The sequence below is a fragment of the Furipterus horrens genome, unplaced genomic scaffold, assembly GCF_987537825.1.
Source record: "Furipterus horrens unplaced genomic scaffold, mFurHor1.1.pri manual_scaffold_5, whole genome shotgun sequence".
Classification (NCBI taxonomy): domain Eukaryota; kingdom Metazoa; phylum Chordata; class Mammalia; order Chiroptera; family Furipteridae; genus Furipterus; species Furipterus horrens.
This window is the reverse complement of record NW_028327175.1, coordinates 152,063,789-152,081,433: the sequence shown is the minus strand read 5'-3', so window position 1 is coordinate 152,081,433 and position 17,645 is coordinate 152,063,789.

Sequence of the window (17,645 nt, the reverse complement as noted above, 5' to 3'; positions counted from 1 at the left end):
AAATGGACAAAGGACCTGAGTAGACACTTCTTCAAGAAGGACATACAGATGGCTAATAGACATATGAAAAGATGCTCAATGTCACTAATCATCAGAGAAATGCTAACTAAAACCACAATGAGATGCCATCTCACACCTGTCAGAACTACTATGATCAATATCAATATATCAACAAACAACAAGTGCTGATGAGGATGTGCAGGAAGGGAACCCTATTGCACTATTGATTGGAAAGCAGATTGGTGCAGCCACTGTGGAAGGCAGTATGGAGATACCTCAAAAAAATAAAAATGGATCTGCCTTTTGACCCAGTGATTTCACTTCTGGGAATATATCCAAAGGAATCCAAAACACTAATGCGAAAGAACATAAGCACCCTTACGTTCATTGCAGTGTTATTTACAATCACCAAGCTATGGAAGCAGCCCAAGTGTCCATCAATAGATGAGTGGATAAAACAACTATGGGACATTTACACAATGGAATACTACTTGGCCATAAAAAAGAAAACATTACCTTTTGTGACAGTATGTATGGACCTGGAGAACATTATGCTAAGTGAAATAAGCCAGTCAGAGGAAAACAAATAATATATAATTTCACTCATATGTGGAATCTAATGAACTGAACTAACAAGCAAAACAGAGACAGACTCATGGATGGAGAGCAGGATGACAACTAGTGGAGGGGGGAGGAGAGGGGGTGGAGGGATTGAGCAAAAAGGAGAAAGGACTCATGGACATGGACAACAGTAGGGTGAATGCTGGGGCAAGGGGGTGAAAGGGGACTAAATGGTAACAGAAAAAATAATAAAGATTAAAAAATGAAAAAATAAATGTGTTTATATAAGTTAATTTAAATAAACAAGTATTAAAGGTAATGTACAAATATGACAAATATTGTGAAGAGACTGAGTTTGGAACATACTATTAGAGTCTTTAAATAGAGATTAAATTATCTTCATCCAGATTTCTTCTCTTCTTTTTTCCTCTTCCTGTGTTCCCTCTCTCCCCCTATTTTTTTTTTTTTACCCTCTATCATTCAACAAAATATATTGAGCCAGAATATAATGTGCCTGATGTTGTGCTGGGCACTATGAACCCGGAAATACAAAGCTTACATTATCTTTGCTTTCAGCCTGTCTCACTGGAAACAGATATGTAAACAATTACATTACCTTGAGAAATGTGATGTGCATGCAAGGTATGATGTAGCCCAGAGGAGAGATAGCCATGCGGTAAGCAAGAGAGGTATCAGGTTTCGACCTTGGGAGTCAGTCCTATGAAATTTGGTCCAAGTTCATAAATATACCCTTAATTTACTCAGCAAATCTCTCTGAGTCAGACATTGCATTAGATACTGGCTATTTGGGCTGAAAAAGATACAACTGAAGCTTCAAGAAGCTTTTAATTTCAAGGGGAGAAGGCCAAGAAAAGCAAAGGTTATATAGGTTCATATCCTTTATCTGAAACCCCTGGAGGCAGATGTGTTTCACAATTCTGGATTTTTAGGACATGAATATGGTGCACACACTGTACATCACATAACATTGGCAAAAGGGTCTGAGGCAGTATCCCATAGTTAAAACATATGAGTAGTCACACTAAATGGGATAAAGACTATAAATAGCCCACATCAATTTGGTTCACTTTTATAGTTTCTAAGACTTCTAAATTGTAGAAAAGCATGAATCTATTCTTCAAAATAATTAGAGGTATGGTGTGGGGTATTTTTGAGGAACAAAGAAAGGGCAGTGAACCTCATTTTAACAATAAAGGGGTTAGGGAAGGATTCCATAAAGATGTCTTTTCTGAATGTAGTCTTGCTTGGGGAATAGGAGTTGACCTGACAGAAATGATGGAGAAGGCAGAGGACTGGAGGGTGGGAGGTTTTCTAGGCAATAGGGACAGCCGGTAGGAAGGTAATGGCCTTGGTTTTTGGGGGGAATTGCGAGTAATTCAGAATGACTGTGTGTATGGTTTGCCTGAGACTGAGATGGAGAAAGGCATTGAAATGCTGAGGGAGAACAGTTGAGATCGGGTGGAAGCAGTGGGCAGGAACCTTTGCTACATTTAACTTTTATCCTGAAGGATAAAATCAGTTTCTAAAAGATTTTAAGTGTGTGAATAGATTTGAAATTATGGAAAAATCATAATACTGGATGAGAGAGCTAATGCACTACACAAAATTAAGAGGCGATTGTAGTTTTTTAGGTGTGAGATGATGGAAAATGCAAGTTGGCATGGTTTGGCACATAGTAATTGCTTAATAAATTGTAGCAATTAGAAGGTCAAAGGCAGAGATGTAGTGGGATGGATAAGAAGGAATAATTTAGAGATTTCAAGGGATGGTTTTGGACTAAGTATCTGATTGGACTGGGAGGGAGTGGGGCACAGTATCCTCTCCTTCATGACCTCCAGGCCTCTTCCCCTGGCTTGGAGATCATTGTTGCCTGGCATTTCATTTGGACATGATGAAATATGGGTTTGTGGCTCAGGGAAATTATCTTAGTTGGATTTGTGCATCCCTGTGTGATAGCCAAAGCCTTAATGTAGATGAGATCCCAGAGTCAGTGCCTTGTATGAGAAGTAAGGAAGACTCAGGTTGAAATCCTAGAAAATACTTAAAGGGGAAGAGAAGGTCACTGACAGCCATGTTAAGTGCCCTTGAAGATCAACTGAGATAATGTCTGGAAAAGTCCCTAATGGATGTGGCAAAAAGGAGGTCAGCTGTTATTTGAGAAGAGCAGTTTTAATAGCTGAGGAGGGGCCGAGGCCCAAAGACTATGAACAAAGGAGTGTGTAGGTGAGAAAGTAGGGGTGCTGTGTCGACTACTATCCTTCTAAGATACTTGGGCTATGAAAGGAGGAACAGAGAGGACGAAATTAGAGGCAGTCATGGCCTATGGGCTGGAAAGATTTTTGGTTTAGTTTTAGGTTTTTAAGGCAGGAGAGATGCTGCCAGATGTCCAGTTCTTACTTGTAGTCAGCTTTTTTTGTTGTTGTGTTGAAGTCTGTCTCTGGAGGACAAGTGTTTTTAACCTGAACACAAGTGTTTCTCAGAAACAGCCGGCCAGATAAACAGACGGGACTGGAATAGCTCTGCAAAAAAGCATGTCTTTCTGGGCAGTCTCCCAGGTGCTGCTCCTTGTGCTACCTTCCCGTAGAGCTTTTGCACCTTCCTCCCTCTATTGTCTACCTGATTGGCTGTTTGCCAATTGTTTAAGGCTGTGCTTATGGCTGTATCAGTGCCAGGGAGCTGGTTTGTAAAATACCTGTGTTTACGCAGGATTTACTAACAAGATACTCTTCCTAGCTACCCCACTTGCTCTTGTAGCCTGTGCTGTCTGATTCACACATTTGATTTAGCTCAACCAATGCCTGTGAGTGGCTGAGCGGGATGAAGCTCCAGGCTAGGCACAGTGGAGACTGAAGAAGAAAGAGCATTTGCTCCCAAGGAACTTATAACCCAAGGCATGGGACTGTACTGTAACTAATGGTAACAGTGGCTCTTAAACTTTTGTGGGATATAGATCTCTTTGAAAAGTTGACGAAAACACTGTACCTACTCCCTATGGAACAGCATATGGAATTTAAAATAAAATTTCAGGGATTTTTAATTTTTTTTTTAGATTTGCTAAATTCTGAAATGATTTTTTAAAAACTCAAGTGAAGAATACCCAAACTATAGAGCCAGTAGTGTTCTAATGGTGGCCTCAGCTAAATTAGGATTTCTGGCTCAGTTTCCAGATTGTGCTGCCTGTCCTTCAAGGCTATTGTGAGGACTAAATTAGATAATATGAATAAAATACTCAGCACAGAGAGCAACACAGAGCTGATGCCCAAGAAAGGTTACTTCGGCTTTAAGGGTATTATGGAGGAAGTAAGCCAGGTGCTAAATCAGAGGCACAATTACCTCACTGGTCTCTGGTTAAGGAGTTATTCTGCCTTTGCTTGCCACTAGTTGACTAAAACATTGTTGTCAATTTTCCACATTTCAGTCATTCCCTACCTACCCCGAGAATTTTTGCTTTACTTTACTCCTATCTAAAATATTGCTATTTTTATTTATCTAATTTGGGAAAAAAAAAAACCTTACATGTAGTTGCTTAAAAAGGGAACTGGATTCCTACCATGAATAGAAAACAGCCTTTCACTTGAAAGGAACAGTAATGATGAAGAGTGAAACTAAACAATAAAATCTTAACAATGCGATAACATCTACTCAGTACTTACCTAGGGTTTTGAGCCTGGAGCCTACTCTTTGAGAATAAGGGGGTTTAGTGAGTGTTGGAGAGAAAATACTTTCTTGTTGTAATTAGAAGAATTGAAAGAGAATTGTAAAGGGAATAACTTCCTAGCCAACATGATTCTCTGTCATTTAATGCCCTGGCCCTACTCCATCTATCGACTGAACCATCTCCTATGACTTCAATGAGAGGCTCTCCCTTTGGGAGACGCTATACGTGAGGGGCAGTTGCTGTCCTCCCCACCCCTTCATGAATAGTAAATTCTGTGGGGGCAGCAGCCTGAATTCAACAGTCCCTCAGCCTTGGCCAAGACAGTTCCGCTAAGCCTTGTCATTTGAGCTCCTAGAAACAGGGACACTCAAAGGTCCTGCCCCTATTTCCTTGCTAGATCAGGCTCAGTGCCTGTCTCACACCCCAGATGGCTCCAGTTTTATTTTTTAATCGGACAGGGAGCCGAGGCAATCCAGGTGCTGCTGGGACATCGGTGGGGTGAAAGGGACGCTATGAACCTTGGTTTTGAAGCTGTGCACCTGGGCAAACACCGCTTCTACACAGATTGTATGCTATAGATTAATACTAAAAAAGCAAAAGTAAAATTGCCTAATGATGATTTTACTCACGCTTGAATAAGCCTCAATTAATCAGATAATCATAGGATATTATTCTTTTGTTGTAATGGAGGTGGCTAATTCAGCAGTCCGCAGCGAACGGGAGTTTCCCTTGCTCCCTTGCTGGAGTTACCTCCACTCCCCTTTTCCCCAGGTAAGGCCACCCGCCCCTCAGTCCCAACCCCTCCGTCCCGCCACTGTTCGGACCCCAGGAGCGCTGGCCAACTGGGCATGCTCGCGGCGGCCGGGCAGCCAGCGGGGAGCGGGCTCCGTGGGCCGCCGCGCCTCTACCTGAGCCAGGCCCGCCCCCCCGCGCACCGGCCCGGGCGGGCACCTGGCCGGCGCTGCGGCAAGGCACGGGGGAGGAGACGCCGCGCGGGGCGGGTGTCGCTGGGCTGCGCTTGGCGTTCCTGAGCCGCAGCCGAACTTTTTCCTGAGAAGTCCCACGTTTGGGGGCAGGAGGCAGGAGTCGGGGAGGGGAGAGCGGAGTTCCTGGAAGAAGCAGCGGCAGCGGCCCCACAACATGGCCTCCTCCACCTCGTCTGCAGCTGGCGCCGAGAGCACCCCTCCTCCTGCGCAGGTGAGCACCGCGCCGTCCCCCTACCTGTGGCTTTCTATCCCGCAGGGTCGCGCGGGGAATCGGGGCGCGCGGGAGGCCCGTGCGGGGGTGGGTCTCGGAAACCGTAGGGGCGCAGGGGCGCTGCCTAGAGCCCTGCCTTTCTTGGGGTGCCTGGCGGCGCGGAGAAGGCGAGCGGAGGGCGACCCGATCCCTGTGGGTGGTGTGCCAACCACTGCACCCGAGGGCGCCGGACTGAAGTTGCGGCTCCGGGCAGAGACTCAAGCTCGAAATCTGTCCCAGCGCTCGAGCATCTCATCCAGAAAAAGGAGGGAGGGCCCAAGGATTTGGGTCGTCTACTTCGAAACATTTGTCTAGAGGAAGAAAAGCACGGCCCAGGGCGCGGGACGCCCTCATCTCCGCCTGCTTCTCCCGTCTTCGGGTTTCTCTGTTCTTGGCTAGTCCCTGTAACTCCGTGCCAGGCTGAACCTCTCGTAAAGGACACCACGACGGAAGTAGGCTGCATGTTTGGCAGGGAGGGAGAAAGTCACCTGGTTCTGAAAGTTACCTTCCGAGTTAGGATTTTTTTTTTTTTTTTTTTTTTTTTGAAGGTGAATCGAGATACTTCATTTAACCCGTTGAGAATACAAAATATAAACGTTGGGACATAGAAAAGTGCAGACCAGTGCGGATGTACTGGCAGTGCCAGGGGTGGCTTGCGGTGGGTTTACCTTCTCTATGCATCTTCAAGCACCTTCCGTAGACATGAAAGTAGAACACATGAAGTAGAAACCGGGTGCATGATTTGCAGAACCACAGCTTCAAGATAAATCTCCTTTCTTCCATCTCACACCCCTCAGCAGACTGCCACCTTTAAGACCAGAAGCATTTAGTAGCAACTTGGCAGCTGCCATGTGCGTATATTATAGGATAATTGGTTTAAAACACTCGGGTATGTTTGCATGTGCATAGAATGTCTATGGAAGGGAGCGCATGAGATTATAGTCCTTGGAGAGAGACCTTGGGATGGTGGGAGGGAGCGCATGAGATTATAGTCCTTGGAGAGAGACCTGGGGATGGTGGGAGGGAGGCTTACTTTCACATACCTTTTGGGACTTTTTTTTTTTTTTTTTACTGTGTGTGTGTTATCTATTTTAGAAAAAAGGGAAATACTACTTTTTAAATAATGAGGCCCATTTGAGTAGCATTGAAAGCAGTAGTTTACCTAGTTTCAAATAATGTTCAATTACCCTTTAGACACACGAATCTCCTACCGCAGATCATATCTTTCCTTTAGTTGTTGTGTCTAATTCCTTAGGGAATTAGGGGAAGTGTTCAAAAGAAGACTCAAGTCTTGACAAAGTCAGTTGGTAGGTTTTTATTGCCACCTTGATTCTGAGTTTTAATTTCGCTCATTTGAGAATGTGTGATTTGTCTAGTTTAGGAAGAGGCCACTTTCTGTTTAGAAGCAGAGCTTAGGAATCATCCTAGAGTTGTATCAGATCTTATTCCAGTAGGGTGGGCCATCTCAGGTAGGCTCTAGTGGGAAGACTGCAGGGAGACAGTCTCGGAGTGAACACGGATTGCTGCCTTAGCAGTTCAGGCATCCCTATAATCTGCTGACCTGGGCTCAAATGAGTTCATCTTTAAGGAAGCAAATGTTTAATATTAAAAGTGAATGTAAAATTAAAAACACAGCTATGAAACAAAAAGTGAAATAAATCAATTCATTGAATATCTTTAACTCAGCTACTAATATCTAGGTGGCCAGGTTTTCTTAGTTCTTAAGTCAGTGGAGGATGAGGGAGTTGTGAATCTGGAGTAGTCTGGTTTTTAATGATGGACCATTCATGATGGTTCTCAGTGTCCTTTTTGTTAAAGCAGAATCTGTTTCATAATCTGCACAGCAATATGTTAGTCTCCGTAGCAGAGAATGTGGCTCAATGTTCTTAAGACAATATAAAGACCAGTGGTGTGTTTTGGAATCCAAGGAAACATTGTGGATTCCAAATTTGTTTGCATTTTTGTGGCAGTAGTTACATGAGGAATGTGGTTTTCCTGTTTTCAGTATTTAATTTTTTTCTTCCTTTTACATTGTTAGTGGGCTTATAGAGCAAGTGCGTGTGCTTAATTCTAGAACAATATTTTGTAATTGAAAATAATATAATTGTTTTGGACTCTCAGTGGTTGTTCCTAGGTTGATTTCCAATTAGTAACTTCAAATTTAAAAGTTGTCAATTTTTATGTATGAAATATTTGAATTTGTTTTTGTAGAATGTGTTACTGTAGTTGTAGGGAATCATTATAATTGAAATTGGAGGTCATGTGAAATTCTAGCCTATATAAATGGCATTTTTTACTTTTTAAAAATAAACTAAACTGAGATCAATAAGACCAACTTTCTGATACATTTACACAAGAATAATTCTGGCCCTGGCTGGTGTGGCTGAGTGTATTGAGTGCTGGCCTGCAAACCAAAAGTTTGCTGGTTTAATTCCCAGTCAGGGCACATGCCTGGAGTATGGGCCAGGTCCCCAGTTGGGGGCACGTAAGAGGCAACCACACATTGATGTTTCTCTCCCTCTCATTCTCCCTCCCTGCCCCTCTCTAAAAGTAAATAAATAAAATCTTAATAAAGAGGACAGTTCTGAGTTAATGAATTTTAACTGGAATGTTTAATCTTTCTATTGATACTGTGTCTCCAAACTTAGTAAAGTCTACCCTTCTGAAAAGATCAAGGTTACTAATGATCTAATTAGATCTGAAGTAACCTTTCTCTGTGGGTATTGACTGTGCTCTCGTTCACATAATTGTTCACATGGATCTTGCAAATGTGAATGGCAGTGAGATGTTGGGTCAATGCTTAAGGTATCTGGAACAATAGGTCTATTTAATTGCTTTTCCATTTTCATCATATGCCAACATATAAAAAACACTTAAATTTAAAAATTTGCCTTCTATTCATGATATAATTTAAAAGTTATTTTGATATTGTCTAGTTTCTGTTAGAAATGTTTTTTAAAGTATTAGAAACCCAGCTGTGGTTAGTTATAGATTGAAAATTCTATCAAAGTTAAGTGCTATATTTGAGTATTGTTTTCCTGACTGGAGCCTAAAGGATGTGGTAACATATTCAACATCTGTAATTACGGTTGAAATACACCCTGGACACTTGTCCCAGTGTATTTGAAAGTGAGGAAACTATATCTTCCAATGGATTTGTCTATTCAATAAGACATACTTTTTTTTCCAGGAACCAGTCAGGCTCCTGTTAACTATGAGAGTAAGATCAATAGTATTCAAATAGAACCCTTTTTTTTGATGTTTTATTGAAATTACTGCTGAATTTTCTCTCTTAGGAAGGTCCTGTATGGATTAATTAGCAAGCATCTTATGTCAGGCAAGAAGAAAACAATCACCTGAAAGTTACACGTTTAAAAATCTAAGTGGATGGTAATATTTTTCTCAGAATAAACCATCTTTTGTACTTGATGATCTCTATTACTAGACAGAGATTAAGTGAACATGTGTTTGGAGTTAGAGCTTTAAAATATGGAAGAAATTGGCATTTCTTTAATTAGATGTTGCTTAGTTACTGCAATTTTCAGGTAATATTAAGGAAAGGGAAACAATGAAAAAATAGCCCTAATGTATGTTTTGTTTTCTGGGTAGGGTATGTATATTTGGACCTAGGGCCTGGTAGAGGAAAAGCAGAATGGAAGTTACATTAAATGCCAGTGTAGAATAAAGAACCGTATTGCTGAGTTGGAAAGGCTGTGTCCCAACCTGTTTTCAAGATAACCACAGTGATTCATAAGTAGCTATGCTGTCCCTCCAGCATCAAACTACCTTTCTGCACTGCGCAGCTGCTCTGGATAATGTCAAGGCTTGATGCCAAGGGTCTGCCATACAAGAGTGGGGCCTCTCTTTTCCCCCCTTTACTCCATGTCATGGCATTTTATGTGGAACCTGGCAAAAAGCAGCTCTGCAAGTGCATCTTTGCCTTTAGCATCAAATATAAAGCTTGACATATAGTTGGCCCTCAATTAATATTTGTTGAATACTGATGGAGTAAAGGATGAGAAGAACCTGGCATTCAGATTTAGAAGCAGCTTTAACCATTTGAACAACAAGAATTTTTGATCACCTGTCATGTGAAAAGCAGTTTCTGGTGTATGAGTCTTGGTTTTTACTCTAGCAATGTTCATGATCCTAGTTACACAGAGCTTACATAATATAAAACTTAGAGAGCCAGCCCCAGACATTTTTCTGTGCCTAGAACTTTGGTATCCTTTAATCATGTACCTCAGATTTAGTGTGGGCTTTACTATGTAATCAAGAAGGCAAAATGTAGACAAAAGTACCTAATAATTTAAGGAGAGGAGTATCATGAAGGAGAGAGACTTAAACTTCCTAATTCCTATACTGAAAAGTGCCACAATAAAAACATCGGGAGAAAGGCTCAGAGAACTGTCTGGAAAGTTACTCTAATTATTCTTTTTAATGGTGGCCTAATATTCACAGTGTGTATAGAATATGGTTTATTAACTGATTTCCCAATTAATACACATTTACCTTGTTTCTGATTTTTAGCAGCTATAGACAATGCTACAGATAAGCATTCTTATATTAAAAATGTTCAAAATCCAATTGGCTAGAGAAGACATACTCATCTTTAATAATAACAACCATGATCTCTTATGCCTCTCATGGTAGATGCTATATACTTCAAAACATGCTGTAGGGTACGTATTATTACCACACTCCATTTTATACACAAAGAAACTGAGCTTCAGGAAGTTATGCACATGGCAATTTGGTAAAGAGCTGAAACTGGATTTGAACCCCTTTCTACTTGAGTAATAGAGAGAGCAGTGATGGAGAGGTCAGAAGGGCAGGAATTGAGTTTTTACTTTCTGATTAAACTAGCTCTGTAAACTCAGAATCTTATCACCTTTTGGGCTCAGTTTCTCTGCTGGAAAAAAGGAGAGAGTTGGAATAAACTGTTTCAAAGATTTACTCCAGCTAAGATAGTCTATGATTTAAAAAAAAATTAAGTACTAGGTACAGATAATTTGTAATAAAGTGATTTTTTTTGTTTGTTTCTTAGAAGCATTTTTCCCCTTCATATTTTGGCATTTCTGATATTAGGATAATTTTACAATAATTGGGAAATTTACATTTATTTTATATTGTTTATTTTAAATGATTTATTTTTCTCTGAAAATCTGATTTTAAAGAAACTGTGCTCTTTTGCAATTGGCAACATCTTAGAGCATAAGAAATTTATTCGTTTTAAGGGAAAATAACAAGAGGACTTCTCAGTGAATTTGGGAGGGCAATTGAACAATCATCAAAGACAAAGGATTTAGTGGGGTGTAAAAGAATAGGGACAATTTCCATAGTAGGTAGAGAGCAGTTGGGGTAATTGCTTGCTTTCTGTGGGTCCTTTGGGTCTGTCTTTTCTCTTCTCTTCTTTTCTTGTGCCTCCCTCCCTCCATCCCTCCATCCCTTCCTTCCTTTGAGACTTGATCAATGGTATGCTGGTTAATTGGTTTTCAAAAAGTTGCCTAGTAGCATCAGATCCCACAGATTAAGTAACGGCTCAGTCCCACAAGACTGGCCTGTGTCCCACTCTTCCTCCCATGTCAAATGCCAGTCATAATCACAGGTGCTTCTTTCTGACCAACTGACTATAGATGGGAGGTTCCAACGTCCCTCCCCTTGAGTTCAATTAATTTGCTAGAGTGGTCCTCAGAATTAGAGAAATATTTTACTTACTAGGTTACTGGTTTGTTATCAAAGGATATAATTCAGGAAAAGCCAGAGGGAAGAGATGCACAGGGCAAGGTAATGGGGTAAGGGGTGCAGAGCTTACACACCTCTCAGAGTATGCCACTCTCCCCAAATCACCATGTTTTCACCACACTGGCAGTGCTCCAAAACTAGTGCTTATGGGTTTTTATGGATACCGTATTACAGAGTTATGATTGATTAAGCCACTGGCCATTGGCAACTGATTCAATTTCCAGTTCCCTTCCCTTTCCTGGAGGTTAGGAGATAGGGCTGAAAGTTCCAATCCTCTAATTACATGGTTGGTTCTCCCAGCTACCAGCCCCCATTCTTAGGCCTGGTCCAAAAGTCACCTCATTAACATAACGCCTTTACTGATTTCATAACTTGGGAAATTCCAAAGGTTTTAGGAGCACTGTGCCAAGAACAGGGTTGTAGACCAAATATATATTTCTTATAAGTCTCAATATCACAAAGACTTCCCTCATGGCTGATTTCAGACTGCCAATGGGAGATGAACATAGGGAGTTGGGAGGAAATGTCCACGACCGGCTTTCTTGCAAGCTGGTACCAGCTAATTTCAGCACACCACTTACACACAGTGAAATGCACTGTTTTTTTTTCTTCTCCTTTTAGTTGAATCAGTAATTTGCTTATCTAAAATATATTTGACACTTACCAGATCATTAGGCACACATCGGGAAGCACAGGCAAATAAGAACTAGTTTTTACTCTCCAGAATGTCATAGTCTAGTAGGCTATTTAAATAAACTTGTAAGTAAAGAATCTAGTAGTGAGAATGGTTGATTAGCTCTCTTTTTCCACTGAGAACAAAATAGACAGCAAGTAGTTCCTCAGGTATCTTGATTAGAAGTGAGAGAAGTGAGGTCTGTAACTGAATTATTGGATGTTAGGATGGTAGGACAGGATTTTTAAAGCCTGTTTCTATGAAAATCAAGCAAAGTATAACGTATTTTTCTTCCCCTTCTGTAAGTGTTGCTATATGTGCATGCTTATTAATCACCTTAAGGTATAATTTATATACAATAAAATTCACCAAATTTAATTGTACAATTCTATCAATTTTACAAATATTATACCCTATCACAGCAGAATATTTATTATCCTAAGTTCATTTGTGTTCCTTCCCAACTCTCTCCAACCCATCAGGCAACTGCTGCTCTGATTTCTTTCACTGTGAATTACATTTGCCTTGTTTTTCTTTTGTTCCTGCCTTCTTTTCCCCTGCATAATGCTTTTGTAGATATTAATAGATAATTCCTTTTTATTGCCAAGTAGTTTTTCACTGTATGAGTGTGCCACAATTTTTCAGTCATTCATCATACATTTGAATTGTTTTCAGCCTTTGGCTATCATAATGAAGGTGCTCTCAACATCTGTGTATACATATTTTATTGACACATATATCCTTCTCCTTTTGGGGGGAGGTTAAATACCTAAGAGTAGTATTATAGCATAAGTGTATGTGTAACTATACAAGAAACTATTCATGTTTTACCCCACATCTCTAGAGAATGACCTTAGATCAGAATGGGAGGAAAGGAAAAGTTTGTGGAGTGGGGGGATTGTTTCTTTGGCATGTACTAATCTGAGAATTTTTGGAAATATGATTTTAACTATGGATGAAGGATCGATATAGAAAAAAACATTGATGTTAAGTAATAAGACTTTACAAACTTGTAAAAGAAAGTATAGTTACAAAGAAAAAACCATAAGCTTTTTAAAACAACTTTATTAAGATATAATTTATATACATAAAATTCACCCATTTAAAGTATATAATTCAATAAATTTTGGTATGGTTTACAGAGTTGGAAAACCATCACCACAATCTAATTTTAGAAAATTTCTATTATCCTCAAAAATGTGGTCATTTACAGTAAAAAAAAACAACATGGTTTTAGACTTAGGAAGACCTATGTGTTAGTTTGAGCTTTACTAGTTAGCAACTTATTATCTTGCAAAACTAAATCTCAGTTTCCACACCTTTGAGATAGAGATGAGGACACCTCCTTTACAATACAGTGATTTCCATAAGGACTGTAAATAATGCACATAAAGAACTTGGTAATAATAAATATTAAATAAATGGTACTGTTTACTGTTGAATTGTGCCTGCATCTTTTTAATTTTTTGTGATATTTTGTTTATGTTCTTATAACTCCTAAAATAGTGCATTTTTTTACTAAAGAAATCTTGAAACATATCTTTTAAGAGGAAATGAAGTGGAGTGAAAAGAGAAAGCCTGGATTTTAGAATACTATGCTGGGTTTTTCTGCTTCTACCATTTAATTGCTCCATTGGGCAAATCACTTAACTGTCTGTTTTCTTATATGAGGAACCAGAGTAATAATGTCCACCTTGCAGAACTGTTTTAAGTGTTTGAGGAAATATACATGACATGTTGATATAGTAGGTGCTCAATAAATTGGAACTGTTATTCTGTGATATCAGAAACTACCATCTTTGAAGTAATTACATTTGAGTATAAAATTTATATACAAAATTCAAGGCCTAGATGGAAAACTTGTTTATGTACTATGTGCATATTTGCCATACAAGTTTTTATATTTTAGTACTAGTAAAATGCCCTCTACATTGTCCTTAATAACATATTTGATTAAATAAATGCAGAGATAGGTAAAAAAAGCAAAAGTATTTTCCCCTTTCTGTTCCAATCTCCCTCAGTGTTTAGGTATCCAGGAGAAATTTTCATTTTCTAAGCTTCAGATTTACTCACTTATCTGCTCTCATTTGGCAGATTGAGGGTGGGGTGGGATGGAGGAAAACTAGAAATTATCATATGAACAAAAATGACAACAATAATTGCTTATATTTGTAAACAACTATTTATATTTTTCAAAGTAATTTCATGTTATTTCATTAAATTTGTGTCTGAAAATAACTATACAAGGTGATTAGAGTAAGTAATCTCATTTTAGTGAAAAGAAAAATAAGGTTCAGAAGTGAATTTGTTCTTGGTTCTTACAGAGCTAATAAGTGACAAAGCCAAATGAGGGAATAAATAGAACTTGTGTGTGGCTGGCGGGAGCAGCTTTCTGGAAAGCAGTCTGGCATTACTTAGCTATTTACTCTGTGACCCAACAGTGTCATCCCTGCAGGTGGCCACTGGAATGCGCCTCCTAGATTCCCCAAGACAATGTGTCCTAGGCTAATGACTGTTGTGTCATTAGTGGAGGAGGGAAAATATTTGAGTGACCATTTCTGAGAAAGACAGAGAGCATAGTGGATACATACAGAGTTGTCTGTATTTTAAAGCAACAGATTAGATAAAAGCAACATGAATAGATCTTAAGAATGTAGTGGTTGGTGAAAAATGTGAGTGTGGAGTATTTTTATTATTTATGTAAACTAAAAATTCATAAGCATAGCACAGTATACATCTTGTAAGAATAATTACATTAAATACTCATTGAGCACATTTAGAGCCTTAGGACCCAGTGCATGGGAGTAGGTTATAAAGATTCAAAAAATAAACAAATAAATAAGGAATATCATAATAATGTGCCATGTACCAGTAAGTATGGCTAACAGCCTTCTGAATGGTGAAGTTAAAAACAAAGCAAAATAACACATTGTTGCTTGATATAGTCTGAATACCTTTTACATGATCAATTCTGTTACTACAAGGCTTAACCAAAGAGACCCTGATAACATTATATATGGTGACACATGTTCCAAGTGAAATAAAATTTGGATTGATTTCTAAACTCTCAAGTTAAATTTTGCACAGAGGACAACATCTTTTTAAAATATGTACAATACAGTACACTTTAGTTTGTATAATTTAAAAATTAAGTTCTGTAAAATTTTATATTTTACATAATAGACACTGATGTGTCATAGTACTATTTGTTTTTACAGAATTAGAATGCAATATACTAAATGTTTACCGGTAATTCTAAAACGATACTTGAACTATCCTTATCATTCTTCATAGATTTAGAAGGTGCTCAGTATCCTATTATATCCAGAAATAGTTGGCTGCATGACAATATACATATTGTCTTTAAAGGATCTAAATGCATGATTATTTTTGCAGATATATCTCCTTCTATTGTATTATTTGTTTTTTAAGATAAATTTGAAGTAAAATAGCTCACACACACACCCCCCTTTTTGGCTTTAAAAAATGCAGATTTATTATGTTGTGGTTCTGGAGGTCAGAATTCCACAATGGGTTGGTAGGACTTTGTTCTGGAGGCTTTAGGGGAGAATCCTTTCCTCTACCTTTTTAACTTCCAGAGCCTGGCTCTTGGCCCCACATTACTCTGACCTCTGCTTTGATCATCATTTTGAATAGACTGCCATTTAATTTACCCATCCTTTCTACTTATTATCTGTAACCTTTCTGAAATGACAGTAGTATAAAATGGTTATAACTATGTTTTATACATATTGTACATTTTTGTAACAGCAACTACCCTGGCTATTTAAAAAAGTCATAGTGATTAAATTCAATTGAACATTATCAGCCTTTGAAAGTATTCATTCATCACTGTAGAGGTGCTGCTGATATTCAGTAGGCAAACTCTGTGGAAAAAGAAGGTCATGGCATTATTTTTATAATGGCTATAGAAGTTGGAGTGAACTTGATTGAGCCCAGTGTCTACCTGTTTGTGAGTGTTGTGCAGACCAGAGTTTCAGGTTTACCTGTAATGTGCAGGGGAAGGCCTGGCTCTTGTATAAAAGTTTCACCTGTAGTACCATGCAATAAAATGTTGACAACAAAGAATTGATTTTAATTTTGTGTTTTATCTTTCTCAACAACTTATTAATAAATGAAACAATAGGAAAAGGGAAGCTTTACTATCTAGCTGAAGGGATACAAACTGAGTCAGATACGTGAAAATGTGATTTATAAGTGTGATTCTGAACTGTTCTACAATTTAGCTTCCTCTTCTACAAAATGAGGATAATGGCCCTGTCCGGTGTGGCTCAGTTGCACCAAAAGGCTGGAGATTCGATTCCCAATCAGAGCAGATACTTAAGTTGTGGATTTGATCCCTGGTTGGGGCATGTAAGGGAGGCAACCAATTGATGTTTCTCTCTCACATCGATGTCCCCCACCCCCATTCCTCTCTCTCTAAAATCAATAAACTTTTCTAAAAAACGGGGATAATGATATGCTACTTTATCCCTCTCAGAATTGTAAAGATCAAATTGTATGATTAAGTAATTTATTGATTTAATATTGCTGAGTGCTATATGAACATATTGGTGTGGTTATTTTACATATATATTTTTAAAAGATTTTGTTTTTAGTGAGAGGGGAAGAGAGGAAGAAAAAGAGAGAGAGAGAGAGAGAGAGAGAGAGAGAGAGAGAGAGAGAGAGAGAGAGAGAGAGAACAGCAATGTGTGGATGTGTGAGAGAAACATCAATTGATTGCTTCTCATATGCACCCCAACCAGGGACTGGGCCTGCAACCCAAGCATGTGTCCTGACCAGGAATCGAACAAGTGACCTTTCGCTTTGTGGGATGACACCCAACCAACTGAGCCACACCTGTCAGCTACATATTATTTTTTAAGTGTACTGCTCTTTTTCAGTATGATAGATTTTTCTGTTGAACTAAATAGTATCTGATCTTGTGACCATTTTATACTTATTTCTCCAACCTTTCCCCAAATAGACTGTGCCTTTGCATTCTTTCATGTACATGTTTTCTCTTGCGAATATGTGCTGTTCTCATTTTTCTCTTCCTGGAAAATCCCTGCAAATCCTTCAATACCTAGCTCTAATGTCTCCTCTTCTAAGCAACTTTCCTAGACCTCTGCAGATAGTGACAGTCCCTCTATTTTCTGTAGTGTTGTAGCACTTCAAGTACATTGGATTTTTTTTACTGTATTTTTTTTTTTTTCATTACCATTTAGCCCCCTTATACCCCTCTCGTCCTCAAGTACATTTGACCGTCATGGCCTTTATCACATTTTTTCAGTAATTATTAATTACTCAGCCTTCCTTAAGTAACCAGACAATGGGTTGTTAGAGGTCCTCTTTATGCCTTTTCTGCATTTTCATGTCTGTCTCCCCCAACTTAGGACCTAAAGCACATCTGATGTTCAGTGTATGGCTGTTGAACAAAAAAGGTACTTAGCAGTTGGATAGTGTTTGCCAGCATGGTGTCCTGCAGGATAATGTTGAGCTTACTTTGACTTTGAAAAATATTTATTTTTAAGTAATATGTAGATGTATGATATTAGAAATGTGTCAGAAATTGGGCAAAGGTATGCATATATAATAGTATTTAATAATATTTTTATCTTTTGGAAGCAAAATAGCATGCAAATCCCACTCATTTGATGTCAGTCTCTCAATCCCTTAGTAAGTTTCATTCAAACTATTCATTACAAATACTTTCCTTAGAGTAGCAATGAAGGCTCGTAGTGTGTTGCG